General features: G+C 52.5%; 1 protein-coding gene across 2 annotated transcripts in view; it reads right to left on the reverse strand.

The window, feature by feature from the left end:
• SPATA19 (spermatogenesis associated 19) overlaps positions 1-17476 on the reverse strand; it is a 47927-nt gene that overhangs the window by 22189 nt on the left and 8262 nt on the right. The window lies entirely within an intron of this gene.

A 17476-nucleotide genomic window follows, 5' to 3' on the forward strand; every position in this document is an offset into this window, starting at 1 on the left:
CGCACACTCTGTTGGAAGGTGGTGAGGATGAATGCTATGGGGGCAAGGGAAGGGGGAGACGAGACATGCAGAGCAGTCTAATTTTAAATAGACTGTTCAGGGAAGGCTCGCCTAGAAGCTGACATTGGAACAAAGGCTTGAAAAGGTTAGGGAGTGTGCACAGGGTGTAGAGCTTGTTCCCGGAAAAGTTCTCTCCTCCCAGGCCTGGAAGATCCATCCTCATTTCACAGAATCCCCAAATGAGAAAAGAGGTACAAGCTATGTGATAGTGCCTGCCACATAGTAGGTATTCACCACACGCCCCTTTCCTTTCCTTCTAAGGGGGATGCGTTTTCCTTCTAGGAAGAATATTTGAAGCCAGTTCAGAAATGTAGGCACTGAAGAGCTGGAAGAGAGATAAAAGGGGCTTTGAGAACAAAGACCCATTGATAATTCTCAGTTAAGCAGAGGGACTCAGCCCCGTAACAAAGATCAAATTAAAGACACTTCCTTCTCTTCCTTGACGGGGTGAACGGTGTCCCCTAAGTAATCATATGCTAAAGTTCTCATCCCCAATAACCCGGAATGGGACCTTATTTGGAAATAGGGTCATCACACATGTAGTTGTAAAGAGGTGGTCACACTGGAGTGGAATGGCCCCTATCCAATATGACTGGAGTCCTTATAAAAAGGAGAGATTTGGACAAAGAGGCAGACACACGAGGAGAACGTGGCATGAAGATGAACGAAGAGGCTGAGGTGACATAGAGAAGCCAAGGAACACCAAAGATGGCCAGCAAACCTCCAAAAGCTAGGAGACAGGCATGGAGCAGCGTCTCCCTCCAGGCCCTTGGCCCTGGGCAGGAGCACCCCTGCTGGCACCTTGATCTTAGGCTTCCAGTCTCCAGAACTGAGAGACGGTTCATTTCTTTTGTTTAAGCCACCCAATTTGTGGTACTTTGTTATGGCAGCCTAGCAAACTCATAACTTCCAAGCCTATTGTTTCTGATGTCTCATTAAACTGCGAGGGAGGACGGCTCCGGGCGGAAAAGAATTTAAGTACGTTTGAGGATGAGATCTTGGAAAGAACTTTAGCTGCTGATACTAGTATTTGGAACTGACTGGAAGCAAATAGTTGAGAAACCTACCAAGTTTTTGAGGGAACTGAATACCAAAGAAACTGCTGGCCTAAAAGAGCCTGTGAGTAAAAAGTGCCCATTAGTCGGAAGCAGACATATGCCCAGATGCCCCCCTTGGTGTCCAATGTGACCACGGAGGGGGTGGATAAGGAAGTGCCTCCTAGAGGGTACACAGGGGCTCTGAAGGACGATGGACAAGGACATCTCTCACAGCGAGCAGAGGCAGGTCTCACCATGCAGCAGCCCCACTGCCAGGGTGGAGCTCCTCACATTGCCCGCCAGCAAAACTCCATCCCATCCATGGATGTGGTGTATCACCCACGGACACTGGCCAGCTTTCTCGTCCTTGCATCCCAGTTCTATCTTGAAGGCAGATAAATTGCCTTGCTAGCTTGGAGCTCGCCAGACCTTGAGAAGCTACACGAGACTTGAGGGAAAGGACTGCCCCCTTGAGGCCAGGGTGTGCGAGCATGTTCCGCACAGGACAGAGAGCAACTCAGATATTTGACCACCTGGAGGGTGGCCAGCAGTAGAGTTTCCCAGCTGTGCCCCAGCACCCAGCTTTCTGTTTTGCTCCTTTCTGGGCACACAGCAAGACTGTCCTCCCTTGTAGCGAAGCATGGCCTCTCAGGACAGCGCTTGCCAATGGAGCATGAGTCACAGTGATGGGTGCCTCTTCCAGATCAAGCCTTCTAAGAGGTGTCTGCAGCCCCTCAGCTCTCTTTCTCCTCCCACCATCTAGAGAAAGAGGCAGCAAGGCCCTAGGAACTCACGGGACCATGCGATGAACACTCCTAAGCGCCTGAGTCATCGTGGGATGGAACCCCATCTGCTGATCAGAAATGCCACATCCAACTGTTACACGGGCAAGAAAGAAATGTCCATGCTACTGAGTCACCAAAATTTCAGAGCAGACAGTGTTACCTTACCTAATAGAGGCGGCCCTCTGAATCTGCAGGTTTCATATCTGCAGATTCAATCAACTGTGAATCAAAAATGTTTTTAAAAAATAACAATATAACGATAAAGGTAATTCAAATCCTAAAATACAGCATAATTATTTCCATAGCATTTGCATTGTATTGAGTATTATAAGTAATCTAGAGATGATTTAAAGTATATAGGTGGACGTGCATAGGTAATCTGCAGATACTATCACATTTTATATCAGAGACTTGAGCATCTATGGATTTTGGTATCCAAGGGGGATCCTGGAACAAATCCTCCTCAGATACCGAGGGACAACTGGATACGCAGTGACTCAAAGTTGGGGATAGCAAGAACTCCTCTGTCAAGGGGCATCATGGTGTCACAAGATACGCCCTGGATCAGGATTCAGTTCTAGAATCAGCCCTGCCATTAACCAGCCTACGTCCAGAACAGGTCAGGGGACTTCCGTGAAGAAGGGAGGTCCAATCCAGAAGTGTGGTTTTCAAGCTTTCCCCTCCTCAGGGGTGCAGCAGTGGTGTGGGCCCAGGGCTAAGCAGACAGGCCTCCAGACAATGCCTCCCAATGGCCAGAATTGCCTGCCCCTGATTGTGAGGCATCTGTGGGCTACCCAGTGAGATTTTTATCTGAGGAAATGAGAGCGTGATGGTGTGCTGACGGGAAGGACACCAGAAGCCCCTGTGCCAAGGGCATCTCTGAGGACTTTTATGTCTGCCTCGTGCAATCAAAAGCTTCACCCTCTCTTGTTCCCACTTACCCCAGGGTCCCCAGTGGGTCGTGTCACAGAGTCAGAATGCAAACCTGGCTCCCTGAAAATCAGATCTGAGCGTGCACTCAACCTGTCCTCCCAGCCCTGCCAATGAGGGTCACTGGGCACTTCTCAGAGAGAGGGGAAAGATAAAAGGCACTCACAGAGCAGAGGCCCCAGGGTGGGCCAGACATCCTCCACCAACGGCATGGCTGTACTGAATCCCATGACCCTGCCCCATACGCAGCGTGTTCCCTTTGATGCACATGACAAAGCTGAGGCTCAGGGTGATGTATGACCTGCCCAAGGTCACACTGCTAGGCAGCACAGCCAGAAGGGCAACCCGTATCTGGCCAACTCCAAAGCCCTTCATGCCAAACCAATGCCACGTCCACATGCCCTCCATCTGGTCAGTGGAAGGGCCTGGTGCTGAGTTTTCTCTCTGCCCCCTCACATGCCCTCACTGCACTGTCCTTGACCACCAGGATGGAAAGGAGCCCCCTCCTCCACAACCACCAGGAGCTGCTCTGGAAGGTGGTGCCTATGGCTGGGCACAGGGATGGCCCTGGGGTCCAGGGGAGGTCGTTCCTTGCTGCCCTGGAAGCAGTGGATGAAGCACGCAGACCCGTCTGCCCTCTAAGGAGTGCTCAGCACTTTTCACATGTAAATATCTCAAATATTCACTATGCTTTAAAGTAAATGTGCATATTTTTATTTCTTGGTATGAAGCCATTTCAAACATTACCCAGGGAATCTGGGTTAACCACCCTGTCTGCTGTTTGCCTATTTGTGTTTCATTCCTTCCTTCCTTCCCTCCCTCCCTCTTCCTTCCTTCTTTCCCTCCTTCCTTCATATTTTATTTAAATTTTTTGTCACCCTATATCTCCTCTGATATCAGTGTGTTTAAGTGCTCAGACTAGGTAAGCTAATTATAATTGCAAATTTCCTGGATAAAGAACATAAAAAATCATTTTAAAGTCAAATAATTATTTTATTGTCTTCTCTTCTATATTGCCCATTAGTAATTACAAATCAAGATTTAGTTGAGAACAGGAATGCCCAATCCTAACGACGAGGATCACAGTTTATGGAACACAGTCATGTGCACAGATTTTTTTCAAGGGTCACCTCTGTGGAACAGGCCTCAGGGCAGCTGTCATTATCCCCATTTAACCAGTGAGGAACCTGAGTCTCCAAAACTATTAAGTAAATTTCTTGAAGGGATACAAAGTAGCTTCAAAACAAATAAAGTTTCCTGAAGACCCCTTTGCCCACAGCTCTGTGGCCAGGACCCAGGGCTGGTGAGGGGTAAGGGCCCGCCCCTCCCCCCGGGCACAGGAGCCAGCCCTCCTTCCTGAGTCCTTCCTGCATCCTCCAGGCCTCCTCTTAACCCTGGGCTCTCCTCTCACATTTAGTTGACAGAAGGTGAAATTAGAGGTTGTTTTTCGTAACGTTAACAAAGACCAGCTCTTCCCAAACACCAAAAAGATGGGAGAACTGTAATACAGAAATTTTTTTTTTCTTAAAACTCTTCTGACAAAGTACTCCAAGGGTGGCATTGTCATCTTGAAAGGGCATTTAATGTGTCTCCGTATTCTCGGGCCCCTCACCCTTGGCCTCTAGATGGAGACAGCCCGCACCCCGCTCCCACCTCCCCTGCTCTCCACACCACTTGCCCACAGGCAGGTCCAGCCCAAAGTCTGGAGGAAGAGCAAAAAAGTTTTAGCATCAGAATCCTCCAACACATGACTTATCTAGTGGCACTGAGTAACATGCGGGCGTATTTCAGTGTTTGGGGGCAAAGACTGAACTTAGAAGTGGGCTTGTCTTAGAATATTAATGTCAGAGGTGGAGATGGAAGGGATGAGGCAGAGAAAGCCAGAGAGGGAAAGAGAGCTGTCTCCTTCTGTCAGGCGCGAGCTCTGGAGCAATAGAGATATACTGGGAGTTCAATTTCTGTTTGCCTGAGCCAGGGAGAAAATCTAATTAAATATGGTGTCTGAGTTTGGAGAAGCCAGGATGGGGCTGGAATATAAAGTGTGGCAGCTACCCATAGATCAGAGGGCAATATTAATAAACCCACAGAAAGGGACAGCAGGATCCGCTGGTGGTATTGATAAAATGCAACGCAAAGACAAAGCAGGCTGGGGAATATTGCATGATAATGCCGATAAAAGCGCACCAGGGACGCCACCCCCACCGCGGTGGACCTGGGACTGCTGTTCCAGGAAGCTGGTGCATGGCGGCCGGTCCCCTTCCCTATTCCTCTTTCTCCTCCTCTTCACCCTGACTCTGGTCTCACCTCTGTTTCCCACAAACATGCGAACTCAGCATCAATGAGTTTTCCGAGAACTACTGAAGCCAGGATAGGAGATGAAGAATTAACAAGAGGGATAAATGAGACTCCATTTCAACAGAGAATGTTTGGAGAAGGAAGAAATCATAAAGGCTGCAGAACTCCTTTCTTTGCAAACTTCCAGAAAGAGCTGGTTGCATATCCGGCTCAAACAGAGGAGGGTCTTGCATGGAGGCTGAAATGTCTTTTGAAAGACATTTCCACAGAGGTCACTTGAAGGCAGCCCTCAGCCTCCATGGAAGACTCTTCTCTATTTGAGCCTGATATGCAACCAGCCCTTTCTGGAAGTTTGCAAAGTGCTAGACACTCACAGAATTCCCCAGCCCTCTGACACTCCAGACCCAAAGGAGGAGCCTTGGGGACGTGCAGTTTTCAAAGAACCCTCAGAACTCCTTGAAGGTGTTGGAGCACAGTTCAGGGTGAAATCCCTTGGAACCAGCTGGCTCTTTGTCATAGATCTTCTGCCTTCTCAAGAGCTGTTCTCGAAGGGGTTGGAGATGGGGGGCTTTTCCTCATGGGCAGAAGCACCACCACTGCATCCCTCCCCACCATGCACCCCAATCTTTCTCAGGGCCCCCATGCAGTTGCAGTGAGGCTCTCAGATCTTAGCTGAGTTCATGTCATTCTTTCGTCATCTGTACTTAATTGCCATCAGCTGGTATGTTTTGATTTCGCCTGATTTTCCTAAGCTTTCTGTGTTATAGCTAGCATCTGCCTAGAGTATTTTCAGCAATTTTTATTGTGTATTAATCTGTGCAGTCTATAATGCTGCATTATTTCCAGGGACTGTATGTGTGACCATAATAACAGTGGCTCTCGAGAAGTCCATTTCTGCTCAGATCTGATTCAGGTTTGAATCTATGCCTCAACCTCCACATATCCTACCTCCACAGATAGTAGCATCCTCTTCTTTGGAAGTGAATTTGTATCAGAATGTTTCTGTTGAAGGCCAGCACTCGCTGGCTGTGTATATTCATCCCTCTAGTCTCTGAGCCTCCATTTCCTGGTCTGTTGAATGGGAATAATAAAAATTTCAACCACTCTGGATGGGCTGTGAGGATCAAGTAAGGTAATCAATGGGGAGAGTGTTCTTCAGGTTCTGAGAATGTTGTCTGATGCTTGCCTGAAGAAATGGAAATCCATTCAACAATCAAGAGAGGCCTAATTATTGTGATAGCAGCTTTTTGGTATTGTGCACCCTAACTTCAAGTGGCCCTTATCAAACATGTCGTTTGACCTTGACAATATCTGATGAGGTCTGGAGGCACCGTTTCATTTTACAGATTGGAAAACTGGATTACAGAGCCCAGTAAGAGATCTTTTCAGATGCAAAGATGATCCTAGCCACTGCTTTAAACTTCCACCTTGGGAAAAGGGCAACCTGGAATCCTAATCAGAGCCCATAGCCAGCATCTCCCAGCCAGACTCCTCCACAGCTCCTCCTGGGCAATCAGCCCTCACTCTCCACACAGCTGTGTTGCCTTGTCCTAGGGGCTTAACATCACTCAAGTCGCACTGCATCCCATCCCCTCTATTCCCTTCCTCCCTCTGCTGCAGCCACAAGGGTTGATTCTTTCACAGACCAGGCCCACCTGTGCCTCAGGACTTAGCACATACTCTTCCCTCTGCCTGGAACCCCCTTCCCCAGATACCTACAGCTCACTTCCTGATCTCATAGGGGCCTGTCCCCAAATGTCACCTCCTCAGCAAGGCCATCAGTGACCACGTTCCATAAAAAAGCAACTGCCAGCCATCCTCTCCACGCTCTGCTTTACCGTTCTCCAAAGCATAGCGTACCACGGCTTTCTATCTATTAGATCAGCTCTCTCTAAATGTGGTGCCCCTCCCTCCACTAGAACCTGAGAGCAGGGACGTTCTCCTACTCACCACTATAACCTCAGAGCTTACAAGAGTGCATATATGTTCCTTGGCTTATTCAATAGTTCATTATATAATTTTTTCAATGAGTTTTAGAGAGATTAAGTCACGCATCCTTGACTTGATTACACATTTAGGAAGTAACAGAGCTGGGACCTCAAGTTCAATGTTTTCTACCATATGAAAATCTAAACTCTGAATAAATACAACTCAGGGTGACCATGACGTAGAGAAGACTCCCATGGTCAAATACATCCTGCAATGACTGAGGAAGCCATTTCCCCTACAGACACTCACTTGTGTCCCAGAACACTTCGGGGCAACTTGAGGTGGGAGAATCAGAGGAAGCCAGACCTGCCAAACTCAAGGGACCATGACCAAGTGACCCACATGCGCCAGGTCCCTCAGGAGCAGCTGGTGGGCAGGCTCTTGTTTGAAGGAATTCTTATCCCTCTTTGCCAAGCACAGCTGTATGAGTGGCAGATTTGCCCGTTCCTGCTCTTTTTGTACCCAGATCATGAAGGGCTTATTCTTAGCAATGGAGCAAGCCCACTGATGGGGATCATGATGCTGAGGGTGAGACCTGTGGATGGCAGAGAGAGCAAGAGAGAGGGAGAGGGAGAGGGAGAGAGGGAGAGAGGGAGAGAGGGAGAGAGAGAGAGAGAGAGATGGAGAGAGAGACAGAGATGGAGAGATGGCATCAAAAGCGACTGAGACATGAGAGAGAGAGAGAGAGAGAGAGACAGAGAGTACCACACGGGGAAAGAGATCTTGCGAAGCTACTGTTGCTGGTCTTCCTCTTGGTTTTCATGCCCCCTGGAAAGTCCTTTGTGTTCAGTACTAAGCATACACCACACTCCAAAAGCTCCATCCTGAGGCTATTGATTACTACAGGAACGGGCACCACAGTGATCTTTCAAGAGATACTTTCTATGGCCAGGGTTCGTTCAGAGGACCCGTCTCACAGCCATGACAGAATTCCATCCAGGGAACGACACACACTGTTTGCGACTGGAGCAAGCCCACTCATGGGGATTATGATGCTGAGGGTGAGACCTGTGGATGGCAGACAGGTAGAGAGAGAAATAGATGGAGAGATAGCATCAAGAGAGACTGAAACAGAGAGAGACATGAGAGACAGAGAGAGAGAGGAGAGGAGGTGGAAGGGATGGTTCATGGAAGGATGGAAGGATTAGGAATGCAGGTAGGGTGTCACATTAGCCTGGGTCTGAAAACATAACATGCAAATCGGTTGGCTTTTCAGTGGGGTGGTTCAGGCTACATTGAATCAGTTCAACCTCTATTGAGACCATGAAGATGGACAAGACCCAAATCTTGCCCTAAAGTATCTTACAATGCAGTGAGCCTGACAGGCCCATAAATGGCTGGTGGAGGAGAGTGGGGAGGCAGGGAAGAAGGGGGAACTATTTTTAAACATAATATAAAAAGAAACTATGCTAAATATATAGACAGTGAGACGTCTTAATATATAGACAGTGAGAAGAACTTAATCTTGCTGAGGAGCTGGAGGCCAGGAAAAAAGAGGACACATTTCACAGAGGATGTGGCATTTGAGTTGACTGCGAAAAGGCATGTGGAATGGCATTCCCGCCTGAACAGCTGAAGACTTGGAGCCTAGGAAGAAGAAGGAGGCCACGGGGCAGGACCCACAGACTGTTCCAGAAGCATAGGCCTCATCTGTCTGGGATGGATTAGGTGAACTCGGAGATGTCATCTCGTCATCTAAAATAACTCTATGGACTATGGCCTGAAGAGAATTCCATGCGTCCAATCCCTGCACATTGGCGGCTTACTGAGGACAGGAGTATGTTTGTATTCCAAACCCAACTTACCCGTGCAAACCCTTGAGGCTCCCGGGGTTGGAACTGGGAGGGATCTCAGATTCAGAGGCTTGGCAAGGAGGCAGCTGCTGCCTGCACTGTCGCTTTCCCTCTCCTGTTGCAGAAAGGAAATGATACATTTCTGCCCATCAGGAATTTAAGTTTGTTCATTGGCAACATTCATTCTGAGTCTCCTCCCTGCTCCTTCAAAGCTCTGGGTGGTGGATGTCTCGATGGAAACAGTTTTTCTATTTTAAAACATTCCCCCAAGAGTAGGAGTGAAGAAAGAGCTACGATCCCTCCGGTGTTGTACTGATCTCGGCAGCATTTATTGAGGCACTTAACAAACGTGCAGAACGCTGTTAGAAGCTCTGTGTGCAACTGCTCTGTCCCTGCCATGCGGTATTATTATCATTCCCATTTCACCTGTGAGCCTAGAAACATGAACGGGCTTGTCCAAGGCCACACAGCCAATCCAAGGTTTAATGACTCAACACAATTTATTGAGTGTCTACTATATGCCAGGCACTGGGTGGTTCCCAAGGTCAGCCCATCTGGGATCCGTGGCACAAACCCAACCTGAGGATGGGAGAACAGGCAGGCCTCAGAGGACCGGACAAAGAACAGTCTAACACCACGGTCTTGGCCAGACCCCGAGGCAGGAGGCAGTGAAAGTATCAAACCATAACACCCTTCCCAACTCCAGTTCCTCCCAACAATTTCAGCTCAAACCAACTCTGGGTGGTGAGGGGCTCTAACTGTCCCATTTTTTAGAGGGGTAAGCTGGACACACTGAATAACTTGCCTCTTCTCTTTGGAGAAAAGGGGTGCAGCAGGGGATGGAGGCATAGATAACATGAAAGACCACCAGCTCTGCCCAGAGATGGTGCTGCGGATTTGCATGCAGTACCTCACCTAATACCAACACTGAGAGAAGGACATTATTAACTCGCAGATGGAAAAACGCCATGTCTAGAGAAGTCAAGTGACGTAAGCATTGCCACACAGCCCAGCAAAGGCAGGGCGGCACGGACACGGTCCTGTGGCCCCCATTGCTTTCTCCTCCCATGGCCCACATGACTCCCTAGACTGTTGGCCACAGGCCCTGAGAAAGGGGGCCAAATGGTGCAAACTCAAAGAAAAGCACCCTTTTCTTTCATTTTATAAGGCATCATTCGACCTTGAGGCCCAGTGGAGTAAAGTGTGTGCACACGTGCAAAGGCACACACACCCTGTGTGCACGTTTCTGCAATATGAGTGGTGACATTGTCCTGTGAGGCTCAGGGAAAGACTACACCCATGCTGCTGGTTGGGTCTCTTCCCTGTAGAATGCAGGACCAACCCCTTCAGAAAGAAGGTTAGATTAAAGCCAAGGGATCCAGGACCAGGGGCAGGGGGTGCTTAATGGGCTCAAGTTGGGTGAGATTACCCGCTACCTGCTCAACCAAATTGTTTATAACTTGTGTCTCTCTGTTTCTCTCCTTTTTGTTAACTCTCCAGGACCAAAGCAAGGCAGAACACCTGGGGGTGGCCACAGGTATAATTAGCAAAAGGTGTTCCAAAGACCAGGTGAAGGGCAGCTGAAGTAAGCAGAATGTTCTCCTGGTGCTGATCGTGGAGTTGCCAAGTTCTCTTCCACTGGGAAAAACAGCATGCTTTATCCTTGTGTATCTAGACCCTGGCCTGAGGATCTTTAATAAGTACCTCCTGGAAGGGAGTCCCATACCCAGGAAGGTTGGAGAAGCTCCACTTTGCTGCAGCCTTTGAGGAAGTAGATGCAGGCCCTGGGTCCCGAAAGGGGGTTCCACAGCTCTGGGACTCTGATTCATGGTGCTGCTCCTTCTTTTGTCCACCCCTGCCCTTAGGGTCCCCTGTTCCATCCCTCCTGCAAGACATCCTAACTGACTGAAGAAGCCCCGAGGGGTGTGCAGGCACAAACTGTGGTTTTGTGGCATGGCAAGGTGAATCCACTTCCCCAGAAGTCAATACCAGTCCCCGCTGCAACACAGCCCAATCTCACTTCTTCCCTCAGAATAGAATAGAAGGTCTACTGTCCACTGCTCACTCCCAAATCCTGGAGTCAGTTCTGCCCACGGTGGGTAGAGAAACTTGTCCCCACCAGAAGAACAAGCACAGGGCTAGCTGCAGGAGCTAATGGGGGTGTTCTGGTATCTTGTGCACAGGGCACTCAGTGGAAAATGAGCAATCAGCAGCTGGGGCATGAGTGGGGGGTGGGAGGGCACCATCCAGAACCTGGCAACCTGCACCACTAGATCAACAGCATCACCTGCTGGCCACAGGATGCCACACCACTCTCCTCCCAGTCTAGGCCCCAGAGAGCCCTCCCTCAGGGGGCACTAAGACGCAAAGAAGCCCCCTCCTCAGAATGCCAGGAGTCCTGGGTCCAGCAGGTCCTCAGGGGAGCCCCTCTTTGAAGCCCGTAGAGCCAGGACTCTGATTCTCCTTTGAAAATATGCAGACCCCACGTTGACCAAACATGAATCTCTGACAGCACACCCCCTCCTACACCGGCTCCCAAATGCACACCTAATATTTTTATTTTTCCTAAATGTTTGTCTGTGGTTCCCCAACATCTTTAGAGGCCCTCATAATCTTTTCCCTTCCAGTATAAGCTCCTAGAGAGCAGTGACTATTTCCTTCTGGACTGACTAGATCACCGACTCACATTACAAAAGGCTTAGGAAAGTGTTTTATGAACGTGAAGACTAACAGCCAGCAGTCATTGGTGCTGGAAAGGGCTGTGCTACGGCTGGTGCCTCTTCCCGGGTATAGGAATCCTCATAGCTACCCTGTACTGAGGGTCTACCAAGTGGCGGGCATGTGATGCCCCCTCTACCGGGATGCCATCTCACTTGATCTTCACCAGGACTCCAGGACACAGAAGCACAGAGAGGTTAAGCCATTTGCTCAAAATCTCACAGCCGCTAAATGGTAAAGCCAGGGTCCGAGGCCTGGCAATCCGAAGGTGGAAGCCGTCTTAGCAGTTATGCTACACTGCCTCCCAGAAGCCCACATGGGCACACACGCTTCTGGTAAGCACATCTTCCTTGCTGAAAGCACGCCACAAGCAGCTGCTCACTTAGCCTTCCCGCCTCCTCCTTAAAAGGCAGAGACTGCTGTACCTGCTTATAAGGCAGAGACTGTTGTACCTGCCCTTTTCCCTGGAATCCTGCTCACGTACCAGGTTTCCCTTGCATGACCCGCTCATCCTTCATTTTCGGGACCTCCAGGCCTGCCCACGAACAGGTGCCTATGAAGACACAGAGAACGAGGGCCCTGAAGGGCGGAGGAGGCAAAGAACTGATGCGAGCACTAAGGCACTGCAGCGAAAGCCCACCCAGTCCTTTATTCCTTCCACGAATATTTACTGAGCACCGATGTCACGCACCGTGTCTGGGGCGCTGGGGAAACGGCAGTAAAGGGGGAGGCGCATTCTAACAGCCGCGACGGTCCGCGGATAGAAGGGGGCGACTGACCTCGGAGAGCGGCCGTGCCCAGAGGGCTGGGAGGGCAGCTGCGGGTGTGAACTTTCTCCACTCACCGCCCGCCCCGCGAAGTCCTGCCCTGCCCTCCCCACCCCGATCAAACCCACCGGTTGGGGAGCTTCGGGCTGCGGACCTTGTTGTGGTCCAGAGGCCCAGAGAATAAGCTCGAAGGAGGCGGACGGGGGAGGGCAGTGGCTCCGGGAGCGAGCGGGGATGGGCGCTGGGCTGGGAGGGGGGCGCGGGGCTGCGGGGGCTGCGAGGCTGGGGGTGGAGAGTAGGGCTGGGGGGAGGAGCTGGGAGAGGAGCCTGGGACTGCAGGGAGGGGCGGCGGGAGGAGCCCGGAGCCACAGTTAGGGGAGCGTCGCGGGCGAGGGGGGGAGGGGGAGGGGGATGGAGGGTGGGGGAGGGGGAGGGGGACGGAGGGTGGGGGAGGGGTGCGGGGGTGGGGGAGAGGCGCGGGAGTAGGGGTGCGGGGTGGGGGAGGGGTGCGGGGGTGGGGGAGAGGCGCGGGCGAGGAGGGGGAGGGGGAGGGGGATGGAGGGTGGAGTGGGGTGCGGGGGTAGGGGTGCGGGGGTAGGGGTGCGGGGGTAGGGGTGCGGGGTAGGGGTGCGGGATTAGGGGTGCGGGGTGGGGGAGGGGCGCGGGAGTAGGGGGTTCAGGGGTGCGGGGGTGGGGGGTGCGGGGGTGGGGGAGGGGTGCGGGGGTGGGGGAGAGGCGCAGGAGTAGGGGTGCGGGGTAGGGGTGCGGGGGTGGGGGAGCGTCGCGGGCGGGGAGGGGGAGGGGGATGGAGGGTGGAGTAGGGGTGCGGGGGTAGGGGTGCGGGGTAGGGGTGCGGGGTGGGGGAGGGGCGCGGGAGTAGGGGGTTCAGGGTGCGGGGGTGGGGGAGGGGTGCTTGGGGAGGGAGTGCGGGGTAGGGGTGCGGGGGTGGGGGAGGGGCGCGGGAGTAGGGGGTTCAGGGGTGCGGGGGTGGAGGAGGGGTGGGGACCCCGAGCCGCCCGGTGCCCCGCTCCGGTTCCGGCTGGTTGCGGCAAAGTTTCCCAACTCGCCGAGAGCAGCTGCTGCCTTCTCTTGCCTTTGTTTTTCCCCTCTCGGGATGGAAAATGAATTTCGAGCACCGCTGAGGAGCCTGCCAAGTCATCGGAAAACATGTCGAACACGGCGTCTGGCTGCCGGGCGGAGGCGGGGTGGCCTCCCCGGTCGAGGTTCCCGGTCCCTCGGGGCAGGCTGGTGCCGCGCCCTCCCCAGGCCGGCCGGCGAAGGGAGAAGCCGCAGAAGCCTCCGGGCGTCGGGCCGGGGGTCCCTCGGGCCCGTGGATGAGACGGGTCCGTGGCCGAGCGCTGCAAGCCGTCGCACAGTCGCCTGGTGGTGTGGGCGCCTCGCCCGCCCTGGCCGCTGAGCCCCGAGAGGGCCTGGGCTCCCGTGGGCCACCCTACTCCGCGGCCGCGCGGCGCCCTGATCGCGCGTCTCAGGCCCCGCTGGGACCCGGGGCGTCCCTGCCCGCTCCACTCCTTCCCGCGGCGCACCCCCGCCCTCCGCCTGCCCCTACCCTGCCGGCCCCCCGCCAGGCAGCCTCTCCCGCCTCGGAGACCACCCGCCCGGTTTTCATGTCCTGGTTTGCCTGGGTGTCTAACCTCCGCCTCTCGGGATGGGACAGAGCCCCACCCCACCTCGCAGTGGACACCCCAGGACAGTGGCTTGGTCTTTACAACACTGCGTGCGGTTCATGGAGCAGCACCTCGCCTTGCTCCCTGCAGTGACCCACGCAGGAGGCCGCCTGCCCCGGTGGACGTGGGCACACCCTCCCCGTCTCTCTGGTGTTCCCGAGCTTGACTCTGCCTGGACGAGTCTGTCTGACATGAGATCCCCCCTGTCTCTGTCCAGAATTAACAAGGTCCTATTAGGAAGTGACCTGCAAGACAGAGACAGGCCAGCACCGCACATTGCCACCCCCACCAAGCAGTCCCTTGATAGACCTCCACCTGCGGCCTCCTGGACTGGCTCCCCGCCCACCTGCCACCCCCAGCTCTCACCTCTCCCCTCAAAGGATCCATGACCACAAAGCCTTGATTAGTTCTTTCAGCTCCATTTAACTACACAAATGGCTTGGTCACGGCTGACTGGTCCCAAATTTGCCAGTGATTTTCTTTTAATTTACCGTAGCTCAGTCCCCCTGTAATACAGGTAGAGGAGGCATATTTGTTCCCAAACTCCCCTCCTGGGGTTAATCATGCACAGAACAAAACTCCATTTGAGCCACTTAATGATTTCATTTCCACCCTAGGTTTGAAGGAGCTGCGGCTATAATACTAATATGGGTCCCTCTCTTCCCAAACTCCAGATGCGCGCGAGAGACAGACAGTGGGAGCCTGTGGGTGACTCAGCCATTCCTGCCCGGCTGCTGCCCTCCAGCCCCTTCTGCAAGCCATGTGTTCCCCCTCTTTTCCTGGGCCCATCTTCTCTCCCCTGGGAAGCCAGACCTGACCAGCGTGGTGCTCTTCCATGCTTCCTCCCCTGGGTCCTCTGCCAGTCTCATGGTGTTATTTTGCACCCACCTGCCACCTCTCAACACCTGACCCACCTCCCAGCCTCTTCTCCTGCCATTCCTCCCACCACAACCCCACCCACCATACCGGCATTCCAGACATTCAGACAGCCAGGCCCAGTTCCCTAACCCTCCTCCATCCTTGCTACATGAACTGGACTTTCCCTTTGCCTGGAGGACCCCTCCTTGGTTGTCAGAGCCTGGCGAAAGCCTCTAAAACTCTGCTTAAGCATCCCTGCCTCTGGGAATCAGCTGACAATTTTTCTCTCAAGCAGAGAAAACCACTCCCTTCTGTGCTCTACCATTTATACCCTTTTGGCTTATTTTCACACAATATTTCATTATTTGTTTGCACTCAGCCCTTCTACCCATTTGAGCTCCTTGAGAACATAACAGAACATTCACCTGGGTATCCTCACACAGCACGGGCCCAGTGCTGGGCATAAATGCTCCACAAATGTTCTTGGAAAGAATAGGTGCTATGTGGTTCAGGCAGGTGGATGTGAAATGTATTCATAACAACACGAAGACACTCAGAGGTGCTCCATCTTCAGAGGCTTCCCAAACGGTCCTAAAATCTCTACTGGCCCAGCCTGCAGGAGCTGACTCAAAGGGAAGGCCAGGTCACCGTCAGGAAATGTGTTTTTTGTGTGGAAACGGCACCATCTGGTGGTTTCTAGTGAAACAGCTTCTCAGCTGCAACAGTGGAGAGAGGGCTTCCTCCCTTTGCTTGCTTCCCAGGGCCACCAAGTTCAGAGAAAGGTGCTCCCTGCAGCAGCACCATGGGCTCTGGCAAGCCAAGCACCGCTCCCTGCCTTCCCAAGAAACCTGAGTGAGCGTTTGGAAGGGCACAGCCCCCTCAGGGCTCTGAGGAAGGCTGGCTTACCTCCTCTCCACCCCTCTCCTCCGCTGACATCCAGGCTGCAGCCATTCTCGAGCAGGCAGGACCCCCTTTCCAGCAGCCTGGGCTTGTGCCACTTCTCTGCCTTCAGTGTTCTCCAAGCTTCCCCTGGACCCAGGCCGTGTGTGTCCATCACCACTGGGATATCTGATGGGGACCCAGACTCAGGACCCAAGGTGAACTGATTTCCTCAACTTAGGCCCACCTACCTGAGCTAATGGCAGCACCATCCCCCAACTGTGCCCCCAGGACCTTTCTTCTCCCCCACTCCAGGAGCCATGTATCGCCAGATCGCCACTCCCATCTCACACGAACCTGCCACTGCCCAGTGGATCCTTCCTGGGCTCTCTGCTGCCATCCTTTGCCGCAGCCTGTCTCCACGTGTAAAATCACTTTCTGCTTTAACATTCCTGCACATCCTGTTTCCTGTCTCTGCTGGGATAAGGCAGGATCCTTAACCAGGTCTCCACTTGCCACATGGCCCACCCGGCCTCTTGACAGCCTCCCCCATGCCCCCTCTCACTCCCTCTCTCCCATCTAGCCAGAATAGGCTTTTGGTGTGTCCATGAAGCCAGACTTCTCTCCCCTCTCAGAGCCCTCTCACTTGCTGCTGCCCAGGGCTGGCTGCTCTCCTGCCCCTCTGCCTGGTTACCTCCTACTCATCCTCTACTCCCTCAGCCTACCTTACTGGAGCATGCAGGAAAAGGGAGGCTGGGAGGGAAAGGTGGTGGGGAGAGAAAGTCCAGGTGTCCTGGCCCCTAGGAAGAGTGGGGCAGGGGAGGAACCTTAGCCTCTCTCCCTTCCTTGTGCAGTGTCTGGCAGGTAAAGCTCACCACCAACAACAACCGAAGTGTTCCTTCACCCAGCTCTGCCGGAGAGGGCAGGGGTTAAAGACACTGGCTCTGGCATGAGACCATTTGGATTCAAACTCTCGCTATGCCATTTCATGGCTGGATGACATCAGGAAAGCTATTTAGCCTCTCTGGACTGCCTGTTCCCTCATCTGTAAAATGGGGATGACGATTTTAAAATAGAAATCTAGGTTCTCTTCTCTGAGTAAGGCAAGTTCCCATTATATGTAGGACTTCACCTTTCAAGTAGTTATGAAAATTGTGACTCACAACTAATGAGTTTGTGTAAAATTCATCTGCCTCATCAAAATGAAAGTTCTACCAGGGCAGGGACCAGGTGGGTCTTATTTATTGCTGTATTCCCAGGGCTGGCCTGGGGTGCACACACAGCATAACAAAGTGGTCAAGAAAGCCAGGCTGGGGTTCTAGCACTCTCCAGTCACCAAAGTGACTCTGGTCAAGGTACTTAACCAACGTGTTGTGTTATCTCCTCTCTAATAATAATACTAATATCTATGCCAAAGCCTGCTTGGCTTAGTGCTTGGATACATTTCAAGTCCTTGGATAGGACCAGGCATATAGAAAGTGCTCAGCGAACATCAGTGGTCATTCTCATGGACACTCAATAAATACTTCAATAAGACTTCCGGGTTCTAGTTTGATATTTAAAGAGCTTGGAAGTCATCACGCTCATCCTAACAATAAGAACTGAATAAATTGAAAATCAACAACTCTTCTTAAATCCCTCAGAGAACTGAGCTCAGAAGGCAAACCACTGACCTGAAGA

The sequence above is a fragment of the Gorilla gorilla genome, chromosome 9, assembly GCF_029281585.2.
Source record: "Gorilla gorilla gorilla isolate KB3781 chromosome 9, NHGRI_mGorGor1-v2.1_pri, whole genome shotgun sequence".
Classification (NCBI taxonomy): domain Eukaryota; kingdom Metazoa; phylum Chordata; class Mammalia; order Primates; family Hominidae; genus Gorilla; species Gorilla gorilla.